Raw genomic sequence first — 17,475 nt, forward strand, 5'->3', positions numbered from 1 at the left:
ATAAAGAGCAACCAATAAAGAAAATTATTTAATTAAAAATCTTAATACAACACGTTTTTTTTTCCTCCTAGCCCCCACATAGATTCCTAATTGATGCAGATACTCCTGAAAATGTGCTCTTCAGGATTTTTAATTGCTGTGACAAAATTTGTAAAATGTAAAACGAGAAAATTTCCAGTTAGTGTGATGAATGGCAGCTAATCCTAAATGTGGAAAAATGTAAGTTAATGCGGATGAGTAAGGAAGAACAAACGGGTAATTCTCGGATACAGTATTACTAGTGTCCAGCTTGACACAGTCAATTCGTTATATGTCTGGGCGTAATGTTGCAAAGCGATATGAGATGGCGCGAGCATGTGAAGACTGTGGTAGGGAAAGCAAATGGTCGACTTCGGTCTATTGCGAGAGTCTTAAGAAAGAGTGGTTCACCTGTGAAGGAGACAGCGTATAGAACGCTAGTGCGATCTACTCGTGAGAAATTCCAGTGTGTTTGGGATCTGTACCAGGTCGGATTGAAGGAAGACATCGAAGCAATTCAGAGGAGGCCTGCTAGATTTGTTACCGGTAAGTTCGAACAAAACTTAAGTGTTTCGCAGGTGCTTCGGGAACACAAATGAGAATCCCTGGAGGGATGGCGGTGGTCATTATGGGAAACACTATTAAGGAAATTTAGAGAACCGGCATTTGAAGCTGACTGCCGATCGATTCTACTGCCGCCGACATACATCGCGCGTAAGGACCACGAAGATAAAATACGAGAAATAAGAGCACATGCAGAGGCGTATAGTCGTTTCCCTCGCTCTGTTTGCGAGTGGAACAGGAAATGACTAGTTCTGGCACACATTACCCTCCGCCACACACCTTACGGTGGCTTGCGGAGTATCGATGTAGATGTAAAAAAACGTGGGGTGACTGCAAATACAATTGATGCACGAGTAGTCCACGAAAGTATCTGACAATTCGATTGCACTGCAAATGATACAAACTGTTGTACGATTTTTCACGACGACAGCTACTGTCTTCACTCTTTACATGTATTGCATGCGCCCTTCGGTTTTAGTTTTAATTTTTACACTACTGCCATAGCTACTAAAAATTCACAAGCGCATATTTTCAGAACTGTCTGTATGAGGTTACGAATCTGCATGAGGCTAGGAGAAATTTTTGTATTTTTTGGGAAGTTTTAAAAACATGTTATATTAAAAACTTTTCATTTAAATAATTATTTCCTGCTTTTTAAACTTGGGCGTGTGAAATTTTCCAATCAACTTCAAATATCTATAATGCTACTAAGGTTAAGTATCGCTTCGCCTGAATCAACCAGTATACAGAATGTTAGGGGTATAAGTGCAGGTTTCTTATTGGTAAGTGTGCTGAACAACATTATATCAGTTTGTACCTCGTTTGCAGACGAGTAACTATGGATGTTAGGAGTAGAATGTTTTTAGAGGGATTAGTACCTCCAAATACAGGTGGCAAGGGCCAGCCATTAAAAATAATTTTCTCCTGGGCAGCAGGTCAAGTGTTGAAGTGAGGACGTGAAACGGTCAGTATACACTAACAGGCATAGCCGGGAAGAAACAACAAACACACTAAAGTTGGTACATACTAAGGTACCAATGATCAGAGTATCTGTACCATGTATTGCTACTTCCCACGTATATCTCGGGAAAAGACCGTGAAGATAAAAATTAAAGATCATCGAACTCACACGGACACTTACCAGTAATCATTCTTACCGCGAAACATTTGCGACTGGAAAAGGAAAAGGGGAAAATGTCAGTTGTACACAAAGTACCCTCCGCCACACATCAGACAAGAAAGCGAATTAACATTGCAATGTTATCCAGTTCTGAGCTATTTTGGACATTTAAAAAAGAAAATGGCTCAAATGGCTCTGAGCACTATGGGACTTAACTTCTGAGGTCATCAGTCCCCTAGAACTTAGAACTACTTAAACCTAACTAACCTAAGGCCATCACGCACATCCATGCCCGAGGCAGGATACGAACCTGCGACCGTAGTGGTCGCGCGGTTCCAGACTGAAGCGCCTAGAACCGCTCGGCCACTCAGGCCGGCGGACATTTAAAGCCCGTATCTTATGGAGAAGTTATTTTAAAATCAGTTGCGATGTTTGTACTAAATATACAAACAGACAAGAAATCGACCTAATAAAAATGCTTTAAAATAAAGAAATTTCGAACAATAATTACAGAGAGATGAAATCAGTACTTTGAGGTTTGCTGTTGATATTGTACTTCGTTCAGAGACGACAGAGTACGTCGAAGATCATGTGAAGGAATGACTACCGTCTTGAAAACAGGTTGTTAGATGAAACTTCCTGGCAGATTATAACTGTGTGTCGGAACGAGACTCGAACTCAGGACCTTTGCGTTTCGCGGGTAAGTGCTCTACTGCCGGAAGTAAAGCTGTGAGGACGGATCGTAAGTCGTGCTTGGGTAGCTCAGATGCCCACGAAAGGCAAAGGTCCCGAATTCGAGTCTCGGTCCGGCACACAGTTTTAATCTGCCAGGAAGTTTCATATCAGCGCACACTCCGCTGCAGAGTGAAAATCTCATTCAGGTTGTTAGATGAAAATCACAACAATATTAAGCGGAGAATAATGGTCTGTAGTCGAATTAGGCGATTCTGAGGGAACTCGATTTGAAAATAAGACAAACAAAATAATAGATTAGTGTTATTTGGGCAGCAAAATAACTGACGATGGCAGAAGAGGATATTAAATGCAGACTGGCAATATCATTTCTTAAAAAGAAAAAAATGTTACTCTAGAATATAAATTCAAGTATTACGTGGTCTTTTCTGAAGGCATTTGCCTTCAATGAAAGTGGAACATGAATGATGGACAGTTAAGATAAGAGAATTGAAGGGATAAGAAATTTCTTGCACAGCTTGAGTGATCAAGGAGTTCGTTGAGAGGAAACACCCTGAGAAGGAGGAAGAGGAGTAGTCGTTTGGTGTTTAACGTCCCGTCGACAACGATGTCATGAAAGACGAAGCTCAAGTTCGGAAAGAAATCGGCTGTGCCCTGTCAAAGGAACCATCCCGACATTTGCCAGAAGCGATTTAGGGAAATCACGGAAAACCTCAATCGGGATGGCGGGACGCGGGTTTGAACCGTCGTCCTCCCCAATACGAGTCCAATGTGCTAATCACTGTGCCACCTCGCTCGGCAAACGCCCTGAGGCATCTACATCTACGTTCTGTAACTACGCTGCACACACCTGCTTTTTTTTTTTTTACGCTCGCAAATGATGCGATAATTCTTATCTTCTGAAGGAGACTAAGGTGCCTGAAACCGGTAAAGAAATAAAATTTCTTTTTTGCAGCTGTTTGCTAATTTTTTCAACGTTTACTGAAGATGGATAAACTACGAAAAATCAGAAATATTCCCTTCTAATTCTACCGAGCAAGCTGGCGCAGTTGCGGCGACACTGTACTCTTGATTCGAGAGGACTGCGCATCAAATCTCTGTTAGACCATCCAGATTTACGTTTTCCCTAAATCGCTTAAGGCAAACGCAGATATGGTTCTTTCGAATGCGACTCCAGTAATATCCTCGCCAGTCTTCCTCAATTCTGCCGTGTGATCTGTATCTCCTAATCTCATCTTTCTTCCTTTGACGCCTAGTACGGCCTCGTTCTGTAGTTTCTCCCTCCTTATTTTCTTCAACAGTTTCCTCAGCGGCTGTATTTTACAAAGGCGTATCGTCGCCTCGACGTCGACCAGCGGGCGTACGTTTCTCAAGCAGCTCCCGCGAGGCAATAGCCGAGAATTATTGATCACGGGCCTGCGCAGTGCGTCCGCTTCTGAGAAAAGCTGGGGCGTGCAGAACGGATCGCATACCCGGCAAGCGGTGCGATACGACGCCGCCAGCGACATGTAAATGGCGGAGAGAGCGGCCGTAAACTGGGTCCCCGAGGCTTGCGTCGTCGATGGAAGTGCTTTCCGGAGCCACTCGCCAGCGGCCTCCGACGCACATCGTATACTCCCCGTCGCCAGAGACCCGCACACCTCTTATACGAGCTCGGTAAAGTGCCCCGTTGAGCTCCAAAAGGCAGAGATTAGCCACGTCCTAACGTTCGTCTCGAAATAGGTCGACGATCAGAGGCGTACGAAGTCACTAATTAAAATTGCTTGACAAGACATGTAAAATATTAGAACGGATTACACTGAGGTGACAGCAGCAATGGGACAGCGATATGCATATGTACAGATGACGGTAGTATCGCGTACGCAAGTTATAAAAGGGCTATGCGCTGAGGGAGCTGTGTCATTTGTACTCAGGTGAATCCCGTGAAAATGTGTCCGTCGTGATTATGGACGCATGACGGGAATTAACTGACTTTGAACGCGAAATGGTAGTTGGAGCTAGACGCATGGGACATACCACTTCGGAAATCGTTAGGAAATTCAATATTCCGAGATCCACAGTGTCAAGAGCATGCTGAAAATACGAAATTTCATCCATCACCTCTCATCACGGGCAAAATTGGCCGACGGCCTTCAATTAACGTCCGAGAGCGGTGACGTTTACGTAGAGTTTCAGTGCTGACAGGCGAGCAACACTGCGTGAAAAAACTGCAGAAATCAATATGGGAGGTACGACGAACGTGTCCGTTAGGACAGTGCGGTGAAATTTAGCATTAATGGGCAATGGTTGCAGACGATGGATGCGAGTGCCTTTACTAACAGCACGACATCGCCTGCAGCGCCTCTCCTGGACTATTGACCATATCGATTGGACACTAGACGACTTGGAAAATGTGGCCTGCGCAGACGAGTCCCGATTTCAGTTGGTAAGAGCTCATGGTAGGTTTCGTGTTTGGAGCAAATCCCACAAAACCATGGAACCAATTTGTCAACAAGGCACTGTGCAAGCTGGTGGTGGTTCCATGGTGGTGTGGGATGTGTTTACGCGGAATGGACTGGGTCCTCTGGTCTAAATGAACCCTTCATTGACTGGAAATGTTTATGTTCGGCTACTTGGAGAACATTTGCAGTCATTCATGGACTTAATGTTCCCAAACAACGATTTCACGTCACTGACACACAGTTGTTCGCCGGGCAGAAGGCGATCCGAGACGGTAATAGGAGGTATCCCATGATTCTTATCACCTCGGCGTAGAACTGGTTACAGCTGCTTCACTTCAGAACTTCGCTGTTTTACAGAGAGAAATGGTCATAAACGCTGATGAACCAAAACATTACGATCACCAGCTTATTGGGGTATTAGTCCACCTTTTATGGTAGTATAGCAGGGTTTCTGCATGACATGGATTCGACAAGGCCTTGTAGCTTTCTGGAGGTATGTGCCACCAGATGCCTTCAGAGATCATTGCGCAGTTTACGTGGATTACGGACCGGTGAATTGCGGGCGCAGAACTGGAACCCGCCAGCGTCCTCTGGGCGAATTTAGGAGCAAAGACGTCAATATGAGTTCATTACCGTGTTTCTCAAAATGCTGTAACGCTGTACTGGCCTCCTGACACCGACGATTACCATGCTGGAAGGTGCTATCGCCGTCGAAAAGACATGAAGCATGAAGGGAAGCAGATTGTCCGGAATAATGTTCACATACTCTTAGCTGTCTTGGTGTGTTGGCTTAGTACCACAGGTCCCATGGAAGCCCAGCATAGCGTAGTACTGCATCCACCTGTTTGCGCCCATGGCACGGTGCATTGTTCGAGCAGATGTTCGCCTGGATAACGACGTATCTGGACACAGACATCGACTTGCTGTAACAAGATGCGTCACTCATTCGACAGAAGTTTCCATTGACCCACGGTCCAGTCTCGATAATGCTGTTCCCACTGCCGTCGTAAAAAATGTTCGAATGTGTGTGAAATCTTATGGGACTTAACTGCTAAGGTCATCAGTCCCTAAGCTTACACACTTCTTAACCTAAATTAACCTAAGGACAACAACACACACCCATGCCTGAGGGAGGACTCGAACCTCCGCCGGGACCAGTCGCACAGTCCATGGCTGCAGCGCCTAAGACCGCTCGGCTAATCCCGCGCGGCCTGCCATCGTAACTGATGACGTCTGTGGGTCAGTATGGGTTTGCATAGGTATTGTCGACTACGAAGCACCATATTGAGCACTGTGTGGTAATCCGTGTGCTACGAAGCACTTGTGCCTGAAACAGCCTTGTGCTGTGTTGTCAGATCTTTTACGGATGGCCACCTATATGTTGCTTTACAGAGAAGACAAGGATCTTCAAGGTCTGTGGTGAGCGGTGGACGTCGAATACCTTGTCGCTTAATCGTGGTTTCACTGTCGATCAACCACTTTCCATAGATGCTCATGACTGTAACCTCGCTAACAGCCGACCAGCTTCGTTCCCACGCGCGGGTTCATGGTATATCTGCCTTTTGTCAAATCCGCCTACGTCAGTGAATTTCCCTATTTGCGTCCCGTATCTTCGTTAGAATAATACCGCATTCATCTGTGCTCAGCTTATACAGCCTCCTTATCGCGCCATGTGCCTGCAACGCCTCCAGGTGATATTCAGTCTCGCCGTGGGCAGTGGTCATAATGTTTCAGGTAATGAGTATAAATTATACTAATTTCCTTTTACGGGAAAGTTACGAGCTCGACAGAAGGAAATGCGACGTTGAATTGAGCATTGGCTGCAGAGTAAGTTACTGCGAAGGCGGGCAGCTGCAATGGAGAAGTGATTTTCGAATACTTGTATGTTATGAATGGGCATATCTAGGTCCCTAGATAAATTAGAGCATGTGTTTTGATTATGATATTATAGATCCAAAATGAAATTTTCAAATTACAGCGGAGTGTGCGCTGATATCAAACTTCCTGGCAGATTAAAACTGTGTGCCGGACCGAGGCTCGAACTCGGGACCGCTACCTTTTTTTTTATTTATTTATTCCACGAAAACAGTAACAAAAATGACTAGCTTACAATGAAATGACATAAATAAGATGACAGATAATTGCAGTCATAAATCACAGCATTCACAGAATGAGGAATGATATTCAGTCTTTAGCAGTAGCACACATTTAGCATCTTCACTCTCACTATCAACTAGTGGCAGCTCAGCATGCATATTTTCTTCTTCTGCAGCCTGAGGTACGTCGTCATCTTTTCCCAGACCCAGATTAATCATTCAGTAAATCCTTGATATGTGTTCCTTCCAGGGTAAATTACGTGGACAGGGCTACCCACGCACGACTCGCGATTCGTGACTCGTTCTCACAGCTTTCCTTTCGCCAGTACCTCATCTCCTTCTTCCAGGAGAGAGCTTCTGTGAAGTTCGGAAGGTAATTAGACAATGCGTTTTGCTAGCCAGGAAACTGTCTGGCTGCAAATATTCTAACTCAGAGTATGAACCGCTCACATGATCAGAGAGACCACTGTTGCAGACGCACACAAGCGTTGATGGTTGGTTGTAACAGTCTGGGGGGTTACTTGTGTCGTGTTGGGTACATAGCTACAGTGCACTTTCGGATTACATAGCTACAGTGCACGTTTGGAAGGAGGAGTGATTCCACCAGTTTACGCTTCACGCCTTGTGTGGATATATTCCGAAAATTTTTAAGGATATAGAATAAAGCGGAAGTTGTCTCGCACGGGACGACAGTATTTTTAATCCAGCTGATATGCTCATACGAAGTTACACCAAAGTATTTCACTGTTTTCTGATAGAGTTGAAGTTGACGTTCTGCTGCAAACCACAAAAGCGTGAGAAAGCTGCGAGTTGCCACCAGTCTGATACTGTTAGGCAGTCGGGCAGAATGCTGAATTCTGCCTCGTGAAAGCCGGCACGGCTGGGGCGGGTCGGGCTGTCGTGCGTGGGAGTGGCCAGTGCGCTGTACCGGGCATATAAGGGAAGCGTGATGTCACGGCCCGGCAGCCGCTTTCTAACCAACACCTGCCCTGCATCTCCACCCAAATCTGCGTCCACATGTAGATTACTGTCCACTCCGCGCCGATAAAGCTTCCAATTTGTGCAGGGTCGCTGCAGGGTGACCGTTATGGCGTTTTCTACACTCAGGGCCGTTAAACAGTTAAATTCTGAGTCTGCTGTTATTCCACAAGACCATATTATGGATTTCCTGGAAAGCTTAACGAGTAAACTACACTGGTCGTAGTCCATTCTAGGAGTTTGATGCCACAATTCACTTACGGTTCCATATAATTGCATTTATTACGTCGACAGAATTAACATATACAGTCACAGTACCGACCTGCATCGGCCATGTTTTCCCTGTGGTACCAACCTAACTTTGGAAGGCAGTCATAAATGTGCAGGTATTGTCGTTCACAACGACCTACTTCAACATTACTCACACAGGAAAAAAGAATGATGTCTTTCCCTAATAGTCGGCGGGATGCTAGGTCACAAATACGAAATGTAAATATCCACTTCATAGTAGAATTAAGCTGCCTGATGGCCAGCACAATTTTAATTTATACTAGCTTTTACATAGGAGTTCGTCGTTTTGTATATTAATTAATCGTAATGCCGGCCGAAGTGGCCGTGCGGTTAAAGGCGCTGCAGTCTGGAACCGCAAGACCGCTACGGTCGCAGGTTCGAATCCTGCCTCGGGCATGGATGTTTGTGATGTCCTTAGGTTAGTTAGGTTTAACTAGTTCTAAGTTCTAGGGGACTAATGACCTCAGCAGTTGAGTCCCATATTGCTCAGAGCCATTTGAACCATTTAATCGTAATGCACATTAATGTCGTAGAAACAATATTTGGCTCAACTATTCCATCCTTCGTTCTGTCACCTTAGCAAAATAAAATAAATTTGTTATTACGAAATTTAAAACGACTTTGAAATGATGTATCACTTTGAAGGAAATTTTGCACAGTCCAAAGCTGGTGTTAGATTTAGCGAATCTTTAATATTTACGAAGTTAAGTAGAAATTAAAATTGTGATTAATATTATATTTATAATAATTCACCTGATGCAAAAAGGGTTACAGTTCTGTGGGTGAAACATATTTGTTTCTCTATCATCAATTAAATGAACGTTACTTTCGAAAACTGTCATTTCACTGAAATGCATTATTGCCCCATGAATTGTTTCGTTGGTACTTGACCGAGTTGTGTAATTACCCAAGTGAATAGGTCTTCAGTGAAACCCATTATTCTGTTGCTGTTTTTAGTTGGTACAGAACTTCATTTCACGATAGCAAAACATAGGATGATGAATTTAACTGGTTTCAACATTTGCATAAATCCTAAAATATAATTTCAGAAGGATTGAATGGTCCTTCATATGAGCAAACAGTCAGCAATGTAATGCTGTTGTTACAAAGATGTCTTATATATAAAAAATACAATTTATGTTAGGGACAGAATGTCTGTGCTAGTGGTCGTGATAGAAATATCAATATAGTCGACTGTGAAATTGTATCAACCGTGGGACCTTTCCTCCCGTAAAAGTTTCATATACGCTCCATAACGTGGTTACTAGAGAGTGGCCATAATGATTATACCGCTGTTAGAAGGATACGGTGGTTTTTAGGACCTATCACCCTTGCGTTTGAGGTAAGGAAACCTTGTAAAAACCAAATCGGACAGACTGACTGACGTTTAAACGTCGCCCCCCTCAAAGTGCGAGTTAAGTATTTTATCCAAGCGTCCTTCGATTTCATTCAAGAACATGGCATACCTGTCAAGAGATAACGAGTAGTCTGTTTAATCATTATCCACAAATTTGTGATTTAAGTTTTGATTTTATTGTAATACGGCGAATATTGTGACGAGTTTATTTCGCTAACGCAAGAGCAACGCAGTCACTCAGCAAACTCTCTTGTAACAGTTTCAAAACTACTAGAAAATTTTTTCACAGCTAACGCTAGAAATATTCTATTTTCCATTTATTGTACTCGAGAAAGTAAGCCAGCGATAGAAATGCGGGCATCTGCTGGAGCTTGATAAAAACTTTTGTTTTTTTTCCCCAGAATAAGTATAAAGCAAATTGACACAATTTTTTACTGTTCATACCAGCTGTTTTCTGGCGTATATCGTATAGTGGATTGTATAGTATGTAAAAGTAATATCGTTTCTCTCCCAGTCTGATGCTAGCCGTTAAATTTGTCGCTACTTCTGCAATCTAATTGTCAGTCTCGCTGTTTTTTCAATTAGCCTTTGTCAGCCCACGAGGCTGGATGGACAGCATAAAGACGTTTACATACAAGAAAAATCCGAGGTTGTCACAGACTATCGAACCCAGAACCACTGTCGATGCAAACCACTGTCGATGCAAACCACTGGCCCACGAAGGCGGACTGCTGCATTGTGAGACCACCTGTACCTGTTAATATCACGCTGTTGCTTGAAGACTCGAAAGCGAAACGCGACATCGTGATTGAGAATTTAAAAAAGTTTTTGCTTTCGTATTTCAAAGCGATAACTGGCAAGCTGAGTCTGGCACTTTCGCAGAAAATAGTGAACGCTGACGTGCCATCTTTAAGTATGACATTTACAAGCCGTATCTTTGGCATATAGCATGTCCTGCCAACTTTATTTTCTGATAGCAAGCTAAAATTTCTTTCATCCTGTGGCACCTACGTTATGGCCTTTGCCATCGCTAATATTTGTAGCCTTTGATCGTACACCTACTGTGCCACCCTTGTTTACACGCTGTGCGGATTTTAGCGAGGGCTTGGGTCCCTCATTAAAACAGAATTACGCAGTCTGCGTGAATACAGAGCTGTACAAAATTGCAGCCGTAATGACTCAGCAGAAAAAGTCACTTATTTGGTGCTGTCGCATAAAATGCTGCTTACGTCAGCGGAACACACTACTGGCGCTGAATAAATTTCGTGGTCCGAATTCATCTCACTGACGAACTGTTGGCGCTGTTCACCGAAGGAGACTGTTATCGAAAGACTCAAATTGAGTCTACTGCTGTAAATATATCGATTGCAGAAATTGGAGGGCGTGATTTTCACCTAAATTTTGCCCCAATAGACTGTGTCGCTCCATCCACGGGAAATTAAGAAATTTCCCCAGCCTCTGACATATACTGGTGCTGTATAAAAAAAAAAGTGATTTTCTTTTGCTAAATTGTTGAAATTTCCTCTCCACCGACCGTTATTACTACTTGAACAGGGTAATGTTAAGCAAAGGCTGTGAGCATTGTCAGTTTGTGACAGAATTTCCTGACCGCGCCAGATGGCTGTTGTGCGCCCTGGAGCCAGGACCCAAGAAAACTACGTGTTCTCCAGCCTGAACTTGGGCCAGTTTTTCCCTAATGCTCCTAAGTGGATTTTGGGCGGAACGTATATGCCTGGCTTAAAGGTGTTTGATTTACCATGACGGCCGGTATTTTCCAACACCCGTTGCAGAGAAACTTCTGAAAGTTCCAGTACGAAGCATCACCTTACAGAAGCGCTATAATGGCCGATAATTTCTCCTGATTACGTCTCGATGGAAAGCGTAGATCGTAAATAATTTATTGGAGCAGTTAGGAGTTCCTGAAATAGATTATCTGCCCTGCAGTACACGTGGGATGTAGATGTCGTGTTTCTTTAGGGGAGACACCAACTACCTAGATGGACGGTGGTGTCTAGCGAACGAGGCCGATTAGCGAGGTTTTCATTGAACACAATAAAATATATTGGTTTCCTTGAAAAATTGAGAGTGGTATTTTTTGTCGGACTTTTCCCTATACACTTCACTCTGTTTTTTTTTTATTTTGTAGTCGTGGACATCATACGCACCCGTCAGGGTGGCCGAGAGTGCTAGCGCGCCGCTTCCTGGACTCGGGTAGGCGCGCCGGCCCCGGATCGAATCCGCCCGGCGGATTAATGAGGACGGCCGGTGTGCCGGCCAGCCTGGATGTGGTTTTTAGGCGGTTTTCCACATCCTACTAGGTGAATACTGGGCTGGTCCCCACGTCCCGCCACAGTTACACGACTCACAGACATTTGAAACACATTCGCACTATTTCCTGATTTACACTAGACGCAGACAGCTGGGTGGGGTACACTCATTCCGTCCTGGGGGAGGGCATCCGGCCACCCCTTAAAATCAACCATGCCAAATCCGTACTTAACGCTGCCGACCCTGCGCACAAAGCGGGATTAAGGCAGTAGCGCAAGAAAGAAAGAAAGAAAAGAAAGTCGTGGATATTATACGCGGAAGTTTCTAAGATCCAGTTGCCGTTGGAGACGATGTATTGAAATGTTAGCGGTATTGCCGCCTGCTGTGCGGAGCTGCCTCGTCTTTTTCTTCCTGTGCTGCCGATAGGAACCAAAGCTGGAAATCAGACACTTACTGAAATGAAAACACACTGGGAGTCATCAACTGGTGATGTTGAATGTATGTTTTTTTTTTTCAGCGTTTTGTTCGCTGATTTGGAGAAACATTGTGACAGACATAAAAGAGCCCCGAAAGCTACATTCCTGTTACTTCTGAATGAGCAGCTGAACACGTCGGGATTAGCCTTATCATCATGGGCTTCTTCCATTTCTTCAAACACAATGTCTGACCATACGCAGAGTTCGTCGCCCACTGCTATACTATCTCTTCACATTTCTTCTCAATATTCCTCAAGTTGATTTGAGCGTATATATTACTTCGCGAAATTGGACGGTTGTCCCAGTTTTATTAATTTGTAACCATGATTTATATATATACAATACTGAATAAAGTACTATACTACGTGGTCTCACTAAAAATAAACTTTTCATAGTAGAATTTTAGCATCACTGAAGCACTTGGACCAACTTATTTTTCCCCCTCGACGGGAGATGTAGAAATCAAAAATTTGTATCGTGCTTTGTCAGAGTAGCTGATACTAGTTGCTCCAAGCAGTGGAAACTCTCTGGACTCATTCTGTAGGATTCGTGGAATTTGTGCTCGTGTTGGGAGAGCTTACGAGAAATCACAGGTGAACACTGACGTTTATGTCATTGTACGGACACATCGAGTACTTCATTTTCTTTCTCAGTTTCTTGAGCATCCCTGTTTTTGGTAGAGTTCTTTATTTAAATTCAGTTCTTTCCTAACAGCCACTGTCACTTCAGTCCCCTCCTCTTTCTTTATCCATCCGCTTCTGTAATACTAAACATGTATTCAGATGTGCTAAACTAATCTTGATCATTCTTGAAGCCTTTTTATGTTATTAAAATTAGTGTATTGGTGTCGGCTATTATTATCGTTATTATTATTCCTGTTGTTGTTATCCCTGTGAATGTTTCTGTAATATCTTTTGTATGCGCTCTTCCTGGTCAAATGCAAGAGAGAATCTTAAGGCCCTAATCTGAACAGCCCAAATAAACAACAAATAAATGAATAGTTCCTTATTTACAAATACCGAGTTTAGGATTATAGAATTTTGATCCTTAAAGCTGGAGACGAACAGCCTCCGGCAAATGTTTGCAAAAATTCTTTATCTGGCACAGGCGTCAAGACGTAACAACAATGTCGCTGTCACTTCCTACTTCATAAATGAAAACGATAACTGTCAGTGATGGACTAGTGAATGTAATTTTCGAAACGTTACCTCCAGAACGGACACGAGAGAGTTGTTATTACACAATATGTAGAAATTTTCATATAAATGTTTACACAGCCACATCACATGCTTAATTAAAAGACATGTAACGAATAAGTGGCGTTTACAGCACTTCAAAGAATCTTTGACGTAAAGATTCGCACTCATTTTAAGCTCCTTTTTAGTTTTAATTGATCTGTTCCTTCTCTTCTACTCCTTAAAAACGAGCTCCTCACAAAAAAAAAAAGAGTACTAGATAGTACCTACAGTAAATCAGAAATTGCTTCATTACTCACTTCGAAATAGATAAATGAAGCAAATGACAGCACTACATAGCAGTAACTACATAAGGGCTATTGTAGTGCTGTACAGTGTTTTATTATTATTATTATTATTATTATTATTAGAGTGGTTAGACGCAAAACATTAACAGCCTGAAATCGTCCAATTTCTGCCAGTTCAGAACTAAGGAGTGCAGAAAAAAGGCCATTTACGAACAGTACGTGTGGTGCACAAGTCTGAACTTGTTTGATATTAAATGGGATTGCAGTGTGCAAGTCAAGCGAGTGTCACAATGGAGAGGAGTAACGCAGGGGAAGCATGTTTTGTAACTAGTGTGTACCCTCGCTTTGAAAGTTCGCTTTCTTTTCTACGGGAGAGTGCGATGCACCACGAATTCTTTCGTCATTCGTTCTCTCTCTCTCTCTCTCTCTCTCTCTCTCACACACACACACACACACACACACACACACACACACACACACACACACTTGATCTTTCGTCATTTAAAAAAATAAAAATATTCCAAGAAAGGTCTGTCATTCTACCCTTTCAGCTAGGTGCTAAAGTTGGCGATAAAATGTCTGATTGCACTCAGGGGGAATGGTCTGAGAAAGGCTGGGAACCAGTCGTCTAGCACAACTTCTCGAAATGCGTATAGGAAATAAAAACCGAAATACAGTGGATGGATTTTTCCTAAAATACATACGTCTTTCAATGCCTGTGTGGCATATTAAACCATTATAGATGCTTTAGAAAAATGTTTATTACCGGCGTTCACGGCACACAGGTTCTCTATGGCCTACGTCCACATCTGCGTTATTGATGACCCGACATTTAGGTCGCTTGATATAAAACTACATTGTGTAATGTTGACAATTCAAAGGCTTAGATTGAAATTGGCTTTGTTGCCAGGAGCAGATGCTGCGGAGCGCAACTAGGCAAATTTAGACTCTGCTGTCAATGAGTGGTGCTCTCATTCATTCTCTGAAAGCGCCCATTCATTGCAGCTTCGCAGCAGCGCAGAGGGCGGTTGCGCCAGCAGTGCTGCGGCTCGCGCGTTTCTTTTCGTTTTTGCCCTTGCCCGCTTTGACGCGGAGTGTGTGCGGAGACGCACGTGCCGGCCAGAGGTCACCGCGGTATCGAGCGTCCCGGAACTGCGCATGCGCACTGGGTGCCGCGCCGCGCAGCGCAGCGCCGCAGACCCTTCGGCGCCACAACAGGTGCCGGCCGCTGCCGCGCCGACCTGGACCTGACGCACTCGCCTACACCTTCCACTGCGCGGCGGCCCGCGTGCACAGGGTCGGCCGAGCCGGCGGACTTCAAACAGCAGTGCATTCCGACTGGACGCTTCCCAGGAGAAGATGCAGCAGCTTGCAGACATTTCAGCTGGCACCGACGCTACAGTCAGAGCTGTCAACGTTGGTTCATGTCCCACACTAACCACAAGACGTCTTATATTTGCTGTTGGGGATCGTGTTGTGCATTCCCACAACGCACTTTACTCCTATTGCGTCCGCTACGCCCGACAGCAGATAAAAGGATGGAAAAATATGTTAGTACACCACTGTGCATGTAGAATAACTTTATTCATTAGAACTAAAGATCACAACCAGAGATGTTACTTGGCAAACTAGCAGTATGGGGTTTCGTTCCTAACCTCTACCTGTAAAAGAATTAAATAAATTAGCCTTCTGCAATAAGTACATGGTAATTATTTAAATAATTTATCATATGCCTCACACAATGGAGAAAAATATTCTTAAACTACTAGAAAAGTAAACATCGAAATGACCAAAGAACCGCTTGCATCTAGAAATGCCTTCAGTGGCAGGCTGTACCTCGTGCATATTGGATCTCATTCATAGTGAATGGCCGGCCATGGTGGCCGAGCGGTTCTAGGCGCTACAGTCTGGAACCGCGCGACTGCTACGGCCGGAGGTTCGAATCCTGCCTCGGGCATGGATGTGTGTGATGTCCTTAGGTTAGTTAGGTTTAAGTAGTTCTAAGTGCTAGGGGACTGATGACCTCAGAAGTTAGGTCCCATAGTGCTCAGAGCCATTTGAAACATAGTGAATGCCGCGCAACAAAAAATGGGTCGCAAAGGAAAGGAAATAATTGTAGAGGAAAAGCAAGTAGTTATCTCCGAATATGACAAGGGAGAATCATTTTCACAAATAGCTGGTGTTACTGGAAGACGTCGGGCAGTTTTTCACTCCCTAATATTGTGATTTAGAGAAAGATATACTCCCATTAATAGCGAAAAAGAATGTAGACCACAGATGTTAATCCAAAGAGAATGGAATATGTCAATAAGGATGGTCAAAAATAGTCCTAAATTGAGAGCTTCTGCATTGTCTGCGCATGCTAATTATTATCACACGCCAAGTGCTGTTCTCCATATTTTACGAGTAAGTAGTCAGTTTTTGGAGCTAGGATACCTAGAAGGAAACCACACACCAGCAAAAGGAATAAGAAGACTGGAATTTGCTCGGACATAAAAGCAAGAACATTCTGGGACAAGGTACTGTTCACAGATGAAAGTAAATTTAGCGTAGGCCATTTGTAAACGATGGCAGAATTTTGATGTGGAGATGACCAAATACTGATCTGTGTCCCAAAGACATTCAGAACACAGTAAAGGATGGTGGTGGAGGACTTTACGATATGAGGATGTATGGCTACATCTGGTGTTGGGAAACTTGTTTTTGTTGAAGGCAACGTGGATAGATTTCAATGTTTAAATGTCGTGAAGTGAAATCTGCACAGATTACTGCTGTCAAAAAGGCAGTGTTCTTACGCATGCAGCGGAAATTGTTCGTCTGTGGGTGTTTTACCATTTCTCCCTATGTTCTCAAGTTTCCAGCATAGAGCGCAGACCTTAGTCCAATCGAATATCTTAGGAGTACACTGGAAAGAATGGTCAGAAAACATGAAATACGAAGTAAGACTGCTCTGAAACAACATCTACAACAAAAATGGGAAAATATTACTTCATAGTCTACCAAAAAACTGATTTATTCCATGCCAGACAGGTTAACAGAAGTGATCTGTAGAAGAGGAGCTCTACAAAGTATGAAAAGTCTTAATTTTCTTTGTATAAATGAATACTTTTTATCCCACAATGTGAAGCACGATGGTGCAGAATTTTTATTTACATTTTACAAAAAGCTAATTTAGTCAATTGTTTCATGTGCAGATTAGGAAGGACGCCCCCATACTGTTGCTTTACCAAATAAATTGTCTGGTTGCGTTATTTAATTGTAATAAATAAAGTTATTCTACATGAGCAACGGTGTTTGAATGCTTTTTTCCATAACTGTATTTCGTGGCACGACTATAGTAGGCATGGTTCTTGTCTGTTTATATGTCTCATGCGTTTCGCTAACCTCTGGATCAATTCACTGGATGAATTGAGCTGGGACCTACAGTTACAATAAACAACGGTGCGACTCAGCGGAATTGTACCAAACATGAAAGTTCCCTTTAAGTGCCTGAAAATGATTTTTAGAAAAAAACATTACTTAAGACTTCCGCGCTAATGCCCAGATGCTAAAACGCCACAATTAAACAGATTCTCCAGGAAGTTGCGTATAACTGTCGAGTATAACTCCAATACTAAATGTCTGATGATGGCCTTGTAAGCCGAAAATCGGTTAACAATAAAAGTAATATTGTAGAACAAAAGCAAACTG

The 17,475-nt window shown here is 43.3% G+C and overlaps 1 protein-coding gene across 2 annotated transcripts in view; it reads left to right on the forward strand.

Moving 5' to 3' along the window:
• The window catches only part of LOC124612388 (protein spire), an 808,827-nt gene that overhangs the window by 264,743 nt on the left and 526,609 nt on the right, over window positions 1–17,475 (forward strand). The gene's annotated exons all lie outside the window — the stretch shown is intronic.

Source organism: Schistocerca americana, chromosome 4 (genome assembly GCF_021461395.2).
Source record: "Schistocerca americana isolate TAMUIC-IGC-003095 chromosome 4, iqSchAmer2.1, whole genome shotgun sequence".
NCBI lineage: Eukaryota > Metazoa > Arthropoda > Insecta > Orthoptera > Acrididae > Schistocerca > Schistocerca americana.